Source organism: Notothenia rossii, assembly GCF_949606895.1.
Source record: "Notothenia rossii genome assembly, chromosome: 8".
Taxonomy (NCBI): Eukaryota; Metazoa; Chordata; class Actinopteri; order Perciformes; family Nototheniidae; genus Notothenia; species Notothenia rossii.
Window position 1 is genome coordinate 56717755 of NC_136906.1, and position 12886 is coordinate 56730640.

The 12886-nt window shown below is 38.5% G+C and overlaps 1 long non-coding RNA gene across 1 annotated transcript; it reads left to right on the forward strand.

Moving 5' to 3' along the window:
- Positions 1–716: 716 nt before the first annotated feature.
- LOC307014024 lies at positions 717–2021 on the forward strand. Its single transcript, XR_013801138.1, has 4 exons — positions 717–782; positions 1313–1380; positions 1512–1555; positions 1940–2021. It is a non-coding gene; the product is annotated as an uncharacterized lncRNA (long non-coding RNA).
- The last annotated feature ends 10865 nt before the right edge of the window (positions 2022–12886 follow it).

The window sequence follows — 12886 nt, forward strand, 5'->3', positions numbered from 1 at the left end:
CCTTAGGTACTCGGATATAAATAAATATTAAACGTTTAGAAAAATACAGTCTTTCATTCCTGAACAGACATGTGGTTACTATATGGTTATACCTTTTTCACACAAAAATGCAAAGCAACAGCAGGCTTACTTTACATTTGATAAATCACAAAATAAAACTCCTATGTGATTTGGTTTACACACAGAAAGGGTGTTACATTGTAGCGTTGGGCAGTAGGTCGATTACATCAAAATGATTTGGCTCATGTCCATATATTGTACGAGAGGTTGATATCATTAATATTGTGGTCTACCTAAAGCAATCCCTGACCATAGGGGTAAACTTTGAAGCAACTCATGCAACAACATCATGCAGCATATTTAAACTTTATACTCAAGAACTGCATTTAGATACGACACTGTCCCATAATGAACATACAGGGAATAAACTTAGGTTTTTGAATCAAAGTTAAATTCATTTAACGTTACAGCACAACATGTTAATATTTATCAAACTATTCCTTACACATAAAGTATGGAGTCAATTATATAGGCAAGACAACAAAACACCTAGACTTCATAGATGAACCTCAATTAAATCGCAATAACAAAAAAATATCTGTACCTAACACCTATTGCATCATGTTATGCTACATTTGTGGGATGTATTTTGAAACTTGAGTTTAAGCTTAACTTGGTGTACTGTATGTATATAGTAATATTTCTTCTTCAACCCACAGCTGTCAGGACAGGGTCCGTGAGGGACACAGTACTTGGTCCTAGACGCAAAAAGAAAAAGTCAGGTATATTAACAGTATTAAGTATTTTGACTGATTATAAACATTTGCATGAGTCGAATTGATTGGTATTCTAATAAATCTATCGACATGTACTTGAGCAAAGTGCATGTAAACGCAGTGATTGATGCTTCTTCAGTGAGTTAACAATGCTATATTGTGACTAATAACTATAACTGATACATTATCCCAAAATCCAAAGGGCTTTAATTGTCTAATTAGACTAAAATACATACAGTCATAGTTGATAAGGTGGTGATGAGAATGCTAGGCAGTAAAGGAAGCAGAAGTGCAGTATTTTCTTTGGTCATCTCAGGCTCAGCAGTGGTATGGCCATTCAAACAAGCATCCCATGTTAGGACTGAGAGCAGCTTGGTTCCATTTCAATGATGTATATACAGTAACTTTTGACCAGTGATAACAGTGTGGTCACTTTTCATCGTGCAAGTCTGGTTGCTACTTAAGTGTTCATAGTTGTATTTATTTTATTTCTAATATGACTAATACTGTATGTGGAACCTGCTTTGATATCACAGATTGCTCCTACCACACTCGCCTAGAAACTTTCCCCATCAGGAGTGTAATAAAAGAAAGAATGAGAAAGGTTAGACGGGAATAAAAGTAATGCATAGGGTGTGCTTTGTGATTTACAAACTTCCAACACAATTGTTTGCTAAATAGCTAATATGCGTTTGGTCTTTCCGAAATTAGAGATTTGTTTTCTGCTCTTGATAGGGAAAAGCAGAAATGTTGGTGGAGTGGGAGCCCTGTCCAGTATGGTATATATCTTCCAGTTACTTGGCTTCATGTCATCTGATGTAGTCCCATGTTGGAGAACAAACACATGATATTTAACAAATGCAAAACATCCAAATCTACCACCAGTCCTCTTATATATTTCACTGCTGTTATTCTGAAGCAGCTGAAGTAGTGTAGGAACAAATGATTGTTTAACTTCATTGTTGTTAATGTATGTGTTTTTGTTTGTTTTTATTGTTTGTTAGAACATTTGTTTTCATTTCTATGTTCACTTTTTCGAAATGGTAAAGGAAACATTTACTTATATAAATTGAGTTATAAGATGTTTGCTTCACACATGGTTTATGCTTTTCGGAAAGATGAAACCAGTAACTGTAACTAACATTATTCCATTCTGTTTTCAGTGGCAAGGAGTGGGCTCATTCCTGGCAGCCGAAGAATTCTCCGGGATAATGCATACAAATAAAATCTGTTATTTGAACACCAGTTTTGTTTTTGCACATTTGTTCTCTTGTTTATATGCTCCATTTGAGTCATATTTAATATGTTTCTATTAGAAATAAGATGAAAACCTCCACCAAAATGCATTTGACTTTTTAGGAAATTACAGTTGAAATACTACATGATTTCATTGTCAGTGATAGGAACACCATAACCTATTTTAAGCATATTCATGTGTGAAATCTGGTACTTTGCCATCCACTGCCTTATCTAATTTGTTTAACTTCCGAAGTATAACGCTTTGGAGGTAGGCTTGCATATAAAGCGTCTTTGGGTTTCAGAAAAGCGTTCTAAAAATAAAATGTATTATTATTATATCATTTAATTATAGGCCTAATTAAAATGATCCTGATCTGGATCGCTGGTTTTGCTACTACATTTGAAAGCTTTTGGGGACAAATGCTTGAGATATTAAAATGGTAGTGATTACTTTGAATTTTCTTTTTCACTTATTGAAAACCACAACTCGAGTATCAGGATGGTCTTTATCTGGAAAGTTATCCACATCTCATCACCACGTTGTCACGGCGACCCTTTGTCACGTCACAGATACGGTACCCGAACTCAGATCGCCACCCAAACGATACTGCCGTTGCTAAGGAGGCAAAAGTGCAAATTTGTATTTTATATTTTTTTAAACACAGGGTTTGGTTTCGGATCGCGCCCGATTGACGGATTTCTGAAAGGGAATGGAGCCTATACGGCCGTCAACGCAAGACAAGTCGAACGAGTCCACGCACACACGCTGGAAGAACTACAAATATGTCAGCTCTGTGTACTTCGTAACGATTGTTGGGCGCGTATCTAATGGGAATTGTAGTTTGTAGCACTGCTCTCATATCATTTCAATGGGTTAACTTTCTATTCTTCTGTGTTTTTGTATGTTTTGAGCTGAGGTGCCAACTCAACATACAATGTTGATGAAATGAATGAAATTTGGTGATGATTCATGGTTTTTGTGTTAATGTAATAGCATTTAAAACAGGACCGGTCAAATTTGACCTCGAACACCAAAGTAAGGGGGGGAAACGAATACAATAGGAGGGTTTTAATCTAACCATTGCTTATGACATTGATGATATTTTAAATCAAAAAACATATTCCCTAAAATGTGGAAGCTCTGGATGCCATACAAATGAATAGTTGATATTTTTTTAGGGCCACAACTTTGGCACTAGAGCTTATCAGAGTGTTATCAAATGCATTTCAATGGTGAAACTATCCAAACATATTGCATATGACAACATTTTCCACTACGATGAAAGGTGTGTAAGCCAACAAACCTTATTCTGGTTCCATCATGGGTAACCCCACCCATCCTCTCCACCTGCAGCTGGACAGACAGATAACCCCCAACCTGGACAGACAGGAGCTCCTTCTCCAACAGACTGCTGCAGCTCGGCTGTCACAGGAACCGATACAGGAAAACATTCCTGCCCACTGCAATAACTCTGTACACAACACGTTCTCACTCCCAACCGGTCACATGTTGACGGACGGTCAACTCCTTGCAGTATCAATACTAATTCGGCTGACTTTTATATTTGATCCAATCGATATATTGGTATATTTACACCATAACGGTGCACAGCTGATAGAAAGTGGTTAAAGCACGTTATTGAAATTTATTATTTTTATTATTAGATATTAATAGGAGACACAGACAGACAAACTAATAAGGCTTTATTTAAACATTAAAGAATACTTTAGGTTAAGGTCTTATTTTGAATAAGAAAAAAGCTTTGGGGGTATAAATATTAAGCCTGACAAAGTACTAATATATTGCTTTCCTGCAATGTTAACTACTGTATGTTTAAGCACTTATTTTAACTGATATTATACATATGTATTATACTCTTATAAGATGTATGTAGATAGTATAAGAAATGTGCAGAATATGACAGTTTAATGGTGGAGGTATACACACATATTGATAGATGTCTTGTAATGCACTGTTGAGGAACCTGCGACCCAAGTTGTTCATCTCCGACCTTGTCAGGTATTGAACATTCAATAAATAAAGAACACAGAATTATTAAATATAAAACACAGAATTTGTGTGATTATACTAAATGATTTACAAATAAACACCACTGCATATTTACAACTGTTACACATGCTGATGTAACGCAAATATTTCCAACTTGGGATCAATAAAGTATATCTTATCTTAAGATGATCGATGGCTACTGCCATATTTGCAAAATTTGCCTCTGAACCTTGACAAGTGCATGTTTCAGGCTTATCAATTTACAACAGGAGGGGTCACAGACATAAGACGAGCTGTTAAATAAAGCTCTTCTGACCTTAGCTGTCATGTGGGTATGACAGCTAAGGTCAGAAGAGCTTTATTATTTATATTATATTATATATATATATCATTTATATTATATTTAGGGCCGGGACTTTAACGCGTTAATTAAGATTAATTAATTACACAAAAATGAACGCGTTAAAGAAATTGTATGTATGTATGTATGTATGCAGCAGTGACGTGCGGTGAGGTTCATGGCTGGTGAGGCACTGACTCTTTCAGAGTCAGATTTACAAATATTATATTTTGACCTTAATCGAAATATTCGGCTATTTTCAAAAGCTTTTTTAGTCTGATGCTTCAATTCATTTTAGACCGTTCAACAAAAGGATACCCAACATCTAAATATTGGATTGTTCTTTCTTAGTAAGATCCCATTTTCATTACAATTGTGGTCTTACCTTGACTTGAAGATGAAGTCCATGCTATCCTTCTGGACAACAATCTCTTTTACTTTTTTGTAAAAGTCCTCCTTATCTTCCTGTAATTTTAAAAGTCTAGCTTGTTATTTGTGTCTACCGTCTCTGCGTAGAATAACAGTAGCAACAAAAACCTGTGGGCTCATGTGCGCCCCCTTCAGTGCGGCAGAGGTTATGGCTGCCTCCCCTGGTGCTTTTTTCATTGCCGTTGTATGATGAGACCAGCAAGCCTAAATATCATATATACGTGAAATAAGTTATTTAGAGACTATGGATGGCAAGGATAAATGTAATAAAGGGATCTACAAAAATTACATTGGTGACATACAGTGAGATGGTAACAGGCATGCGCTTAGTGCCCGCGCTCCAGCCAGTTTCTGTGGGGTGACGCATTCTGAGGTGAGGCAGAGCTCATCTGTGCCTGACCTCACCCCACAAAATAAGTGCCCGCGTTAAATTAGTGCCCGCGCTCCAGCCAGTTACTGTAGGCTTACGTGAGGCAGAGCTCGTCCCTGCCTCACTTCTCGTCGCTACCCGTAGTTGTAGCGGAGCTCTGCAAATTTGCTGATTTTGACTTTAAAAAGCGATTGGAATCATACATAGAGCACATTTACAACACAGATCAGTTGTTGAGGCAGAATCTCTGCTTCGCGCGTTCCTCTATGAGTTTGTTTTAAAAGAAGGAAAAGTCAAAGCACCAGGATAAGGGTTAAACAATAATCTGCTTTAATGGTAAACATACAATACATCACCCAATCACCTAATCACAAAGCACTCTGCAACAGCAGCTTCAGAATGCAGAATGCTCCGGCTCTGGTTCATCCAGCCGGAAAAGGACTTACCATTTCAGCAACAGGAGGAAAAGAGAACGAACTTAGAGAAAACACAGGCTTTCATACTAAAAACACAGGAGGAGGTGTGTGAATGCTTCCCCCAGAGGTAATCTTATTGGGAGAGACCAACACATGGCCTGTCGTACCCAATCAGCGCAACACAGCAGAAGAAACCCGGAAACAAAAAGTCTCTTTCAGTTTGACGAAAACCAGATACCTTTTGGTGTCTGGAACGAACCTGCTCTAAACAACAAGTTTCCTTATCTTATTTCACATCTTGCAGCCAGCACACACACATCCCCTTTATGGCTCTTTGTCTCTGTGGCCATCTTCCCCCCCCTCAGGTTACCACACACAAGTTAAAAATATGTTTTAAGATATAGTTGTTATAGTTGGCTAAATATACGTAATACATGTAAATTACTTTCATATCAATAATAATGAGGAACACATTACCTATGCTCTTAAGCAGTATTAGAGATGCTTTTCAAATAGTCAAACTTCACACAGGCCCAGTATAGAGAACACACTCATTTGTCCTGCAGCCTTTCCAGCCATTTGAGCTATTGTTCACATCTTTACTTCAAATAAAAGGTTTCACATTGCATATTTCCAGCTTCCTTTACACATACTGTTATTATTAATACAAAGTAATTAACTACACACATCTATTTAAAACAAGTAGATTTCCCTGATAATTGACATGCTGAAAATCTTAGGAAGAATGTCCCCTCCCCCAGCTCTCTCGTCCCTGTCATAAAAGCTGCTTCCATTTCATATAGAGTAATAAAACATGTTTAGGCTAATTTCTCCACAATGCTTGTAGCCATTTAGTACCCACACATGAAAGAATAAAAACAGAGGTATAGTTGAACAGTAATCATGCAGCACATATATTTACTGCAATGAAAACACACACATTTGCCCTAAGCATGTGTAACGCACCCTCTTTTTTACGATGGAAACATTCCAGAGTTTTGGAGCTATGCCCAAATAAGGATGTCCCCTGCTCACATCCCACTCTAAACACAAAGACTTCACCTCTCTATATTGGGCAGGGAAAATATACTTTGTCCCTTCAAATGTAACACGCCCGAATATATAAGGTGGCATTCAAATAAATATCTCACACAGTGGAGACATTTTATTATTATAGTTGTTTTTCCGTTACATTGGAGTATGACAGGTGAGGCTCTGCCTCCCCTGACCGCACGTCGCTGGTATGCAGATATGTGCATGTATATTATTGTATCTATCATTTTGTATTGTATCGATGTACTGTTGCCTCAGTGCTCCGGGAGAGGGGTGGTTGGGATGGGATGGGATGGGGTGGGTTGGGATGGGGCGGGGTTAAAGGAAAGTGAGTAAGGGTTCTTTTGGGCGGAAAAAAAAAGAAAATGCCTTAATTGCTGTAATGCACTGTTACACTTTTGTCTTACATGTGAATACAAATATTTTGAAAAAAAAAAAATAAGTAACTAGTTACTTTATTAGTTACTAAATTATAAAAGTAACTAGTAACACGTTACTTTACTTTACTTTAAAAATAATAACAATAAAAATACAAGTTTTTGTGTTGTTTTTTGCTGACTAGTTCTCTGAAGGCAACAGACTTGACCGTTGCGATGGGCAGCATGTCCTCAACAACATACCTGGCAATCTATTTAGTTGACTCTGGGTGACATGTGGCGATTTGAAAGAATCGTTCTTTGGCTGTTTAGATGGTGTTGCTCCATCTGGGTCACTGCCGGTGGTTGAGACGGTGGGGTCTTTGGCGACTAGTTTTATAGCCCCATGTACATTACTTAAGTGCTTCAGGAGATTCTGTCCTGCACACAGTTTACATTTTACCGTAAGATTTTTTGCGTCCTTTATCCCCACAAATTGAAAATAGTGGTTATATTTCCAAGTTGCAAATGCGCTGCTGCTCTCGCTGATACTTGTATCTACCATTGTGTGTGTGTGTGCTGGTGGTGAGCGTTGCCGTGTGTCTGTGTGTTAGCATAAAGCCCCTGTCACACTGTCCCGAAATTGACACCCGATGGACACACGATTAAGGAAATGTTCAAATTCGGCTCTGATCGTAACAACATCGGGCCATTCGTGAGGGCATCTTAAGCTATCGTATGACTGCCGGACAGTGGCGGTTCTACAGGGTGGCACGGGGTGGCAGCTGCCACCTCAGAAAAATGCCTTGCCACCCCAGCTGCCACCCCAGTTGGCAGCTTTGTTTTGAAAGAAAAGTTGTGGCTCATCGGGCATTTATGAGAGAAAATCTCTAATGTCCGAGTGCAAGTGAATGCAGCACAAGACGCGCCTTGTAACCCCTCCCCCGGCCCTGGCGCGAGCCTGGAAATATGATTGGCGGCGATTTCCTTTGAACAGGGGACAGCGCAAAACGAGAAGCATTTCGGATCCAAGTAGACGGAAGGAATGAGGTATTTGCGGTCTACAATGACAGAGAAGAGACTGTCAAGTTTGGCTGTAAGGCAAGGCAAGGCAAGGCAAGTTTATTTATATAGCACTTTTCTGTACGCGACAATTCAAAGTGCTTTACAAAACAAATTAAAATACTTTTTAGGAATACATACAGTAAAAACACATATATAATGGCATTTTACAACAGGCATTACAAAGCAAATATAATAAAATAATTAAAATTAACACCACTGGTATACAATACATGTTTAAAAGGCATACTGTAGGCCTAGTGCGAATATGAGCAGCTCAATTAAAAGCAGCCAAAGAGATATGTTTTTAGTCTCGATTTAAAAATAGTAAGCATTTCTGCGGACGTGCATGATTTGGGTAGTTTGTTCCAGATTGTCAGGGCATAATAGCTAAATGCTGCCTCTCCATGTTTTGTTTTTACTCTCGGAACCGATAGCAGACCCGTCCCAGAAGACCTGAGGCACCTTGATGGCTCGTAATTATGTAGGAGTTCAACAATATACTTTGGTCCTTAACCATGTAATGATTTACTAGCAAACAAGCAATAGTACTTTAAAATCAATTATTTGGCCGACTGGAAGCCAATGTAAAGATTTCAGAACCGGACTGATGTGATCCACTCTTTTAATGTTAGTGAGGACACGTGCAGCGTTCTGAATCAGCTGCAGTTTTCTGATGGATTTTTTTGTCAGCCCTGTGAATACACTATTGCAGTAGTCGAGTCTACTAAAGATAAAAGCATGGACAAGCTTTTCTAAGTCCTGTTGTGACATTATTTTTGTAATCCTCGATAGGTTCTTCAGGCTGTACTCAGCATTGAATCCAAATGCACCATAGCTTTAAATCTTAATAAGTTTGTGAGGCGTTTTGCTGAGCAAGATGGTAATCGCCACATTCAGCTGTTATAGGCATGCCAACTTGATGCTCTGCTCACGAATGACTCGATGAGCATAATAAACTGTTAAGATGATGACCTTACGTGTGTAAATATATATTTTTTCTGTTTTAAGTCCTGAGAAAGTCAAATAAGACGGTGTGTAAAACTTCACTGCCCAGCCAAAAAAAAGTAACCACTTTGATTTAACTAGGCCAGTAGGTAAGGGCATTCCACTGGATAATAACTGCAGCGATGTTTACTGTATGTTTGAGCTGAATACACATTTTTTAACCCTAACTGATGCAGTTAGTCACTTCTGTTCTTTCTGATGTAAAGTCAAGGTTGTAACTGTTTGCAATGAAGTTGTGCGGCGCTGAACTGTTCTTTTGATTATTTTGATATATGATAGTAATTACTTGTCTTTCAAATTTGAAGGAGGGTGAGCAGGGCCGGCCCTAGACTTTTGGGGGCCCTAAGCGAGCTTTGGCTTGGGGGACCCCCTCACTCTAGCGCGTTCCCACTACACACAACACGGAACCAACTTTTGTCTTATAATGTTAGCACAAGCACACATATTGTATAAATAAGCATGTAAACACCATGGACCTAACCTCCTCAAGGGGGGTCCTCACCTCCTCTAGGGGGGTCCGGGGGCATGCTCCCCGGGGAAGATTTTTTTTTAAATATTGAAGTTAAAAGCATCAATCTGGTGCACTTTGAGAGAAAAATTAAGAGATCTATGGATACATCTCAACATCCATATGAAACAGAACTGTAAACAGATTTTTCTTTATGGATATTTTACAAATCACTTAAACTGTATTCTTGTTTTGTCATATAGTATTTCATAACTGTTTTTCATTTATTCTCTCTGGCTGTCCATCTCATAATGTTTACATAGAAACTAGCTGTCAATAGGAATATCATTCAGAAGAATTATAATTTCTTGCAAAAATCTGTCACAAAAAGAGGTTGCATATTTAAATTCAGGTGTTGTTATGGCAACGTCAGTGGCCAAACAGCCACATTTACTGCTGCAAATACGTTCAAACATGCTGTTGACATGTAAAGCAGTGGCAACTATGCCACCATTTCAGCTGACTGTTTCTCAGAAATACTGTCACATAACATCAGTGTTGTGACTAACGCGTTACAGTAACGCAACAACTTTTTGCTGTAACTAATAGCGTTACTAGTTACCTATTCCCATTAAGTAACGCCGTTATAGTTACTGTGATTTAAATGGGTGCGTTACTGCGTTACATTATGTGCTGGAACTGAACCGAATCTCCCTGCGGATGTAACTTACAGGCGAATACAGCGATGTCCTCTCACAGTACCATGGAAAAGTGAAAGTAACCAGAGAGGAGTGATGATTGGTTAACGCGGGTAACATTTCAGGGTAAGCCAATCAGAGACAAAGTTGGGCGGGTCTTGCCTTATGGGGAAAATACACACACACGAACACTTGCTAATGCTAACACACACACACACGGCAACGCTCACCACCAGCACACACACACACACACACACAATGGCAGATGCAAGTATCAACGAGAGCAGCAGCGCATTTACAACTTGGAGATATAACCACTATTTTCAATTTGTGGACGCAAAAAATATTACGGTCAAATGTAAACTGTGCGCAGGACAGAAAGCATTGTCTTACAGTGCCACAGAACAACACAAACATTTGTATTTGTATTGTTATTATTTTTAAAGTAAAGTCACTTGTTACTTTTACAATGTAGTAACTAATAAAGTAACTAGTAATAAAGTAACTAGTAACTTGCCCAACACTGCCGAACATCCATATATTTCAGTGCTAGGTTGATGCTTAGCTAAGCTAACTGTGAAACACTTTAACTGACAGGACTCCGGATCAACTGTGTACTGTATGGTAGCTTCTAGCTTCATTTCGAACAGTAAGTCAACATTTCCCAGAGAGCTTTCTTTGAAATCACCAGGTATTGCTAAAAAACATTACATTTAGATTATATGACAGTGTTTATTTAATATATCTGGCTAGCTATAGCTACTTGCTAACGGTTTAGCTTACCCCAGTGATTCAAAGTAACGTCAACGTAGCTGTAATTTATGCTTTGCTTACATGTTCGCATAACTTGGAAGTTTACTGACATTTACATACCTTGTTTACCTGGCTTAAGTGGTGGCTCTGGGGTTGTTATGTGAGCCACCACTTGAGAATTGTCGTCTTTTTTCAGAAAATGTTTTCTTATGTCCATCTTCAAAAACTCTGAGTCCGTCTGACATTTTAAACATTGTCACAGCTCACAGGATAGGTACCTGTCAGCCAATAAGACAGATGTTTATTTCCATTCAACTCTCTGGTTGGTCTGGTGTCTTGCCTCTGTTGCATTCACTGAACACGGGAAATTACAATCCTGTCGTCCTCTCTTGTGTCATGATGAGGTTCAGGTAAAGCATGGTTAATGTATATTATTGACTCAATAATATAATACATGACTTTGAGAGTAGGCAATCTAGGCATATTAACACAATTAATTAAACATACTTATCACGGCGACAGTGTACTGAGATTTATTTATTTTTTAAATAAAAAACTTTTTTTTTTTTTTTGTTGCTAGGGGGCCCCTTAGTGGCTACGGGGCCCTAAGCGGCCGCTTATGTCGCTTAATGGGTCGGGCCGGCTCTGAGGGTGAGCAAGCATCTTGTGGAACATTCATCATTAACTCCTCCAAAAAATATAGCTTTTTTAATAATAACACTGAATATGTGAATCATAACAGTGATTGACAGCTAATATCATATTAATTTAGACAAAGATCGACGAGACAGTTAATTAATATACTTATTGCAGCAGTATGCATAGATTTGGTACCCCTGCTGGTCTAAGAGTGAGACAAACTCATTCAGTTATTGTTCAGTTAAAATTCATTAAAACCCTCTATGGTACGCACTATGATGCCATTTGTGAACAAAATGTTTGGAGTGTTTTTTTGTCATATAATAGACCAAATAAACATAATCTAAAGACATTTTAAATAAATAATTATTTGGGGGTACTTTTTGGGGTGTGTTGCCTTGAGGCAACACTGTACCATAATGGTAAGTTATGAAAAAAGAGAGTTATTGTTTTCCAAATTTGAATAAAATGTATTTAAAAACACATGGAAAATACTAAATAGCCTCAACAGGTTAAATTGCATGCCAATTAAAATGTGAGAATCTTTATTTTTTATATTTTAACACGATTACATGTCTGAATGTTGCCTGCAGGCAACATTGTACCATTGTGAAAAAACCTTAAGGAATAAATACGCAAAGAGCCTAGGCATCTTTCATCAAACTTTATTGAGCCATTTGACAAAATAGACTCACTATTGTGGAAGTTCATGAAGCAGTTATTGTCAGCAGTGAAGCACAGGTACGTGACACACTTTGATCATTGCACTTTCACCCTTACAGCCAGGGTGTTTGCAACGGCCCTTTTTCTCCACCCACACAGGCCAATGGTCAGTGTGGTCATGATGCACATGTGTTGATGGCACTGATGAGGAAGAACCTCTGTGCTTCTTCTCAGCCAGGTCTCTGTCAACATTATGAGATGGTCTCCCCCTCTTCTTCAAAACTTTCCTCTCGTTGCAAAGGCAACTTGCAACTTCAGCTTTGAATTTAAGCAGGCTGTACACTTCTTTCTTGGGTATGCGACAGTCCTTGCAGTCCCTGGGGTACAAGAGCCACGCATTCACTAGAGTGAAATCCATCATGTGCAACACGATCTTGTGATGCCACTTCCTTGACCTGATCTTTGTTCTGTAGAGAGCAATCAGCGAGTCTAGAAGATCCACTCCTCCCATACTTTTATTGTATGCATGCACGACACTTGGGCAGGTAACCTGCAATGTTTCTTTCTTTTTCTTATCCCATCTTTGCACAGATCGTTGGGTTGGCTTTAACATCAAATGTATCTT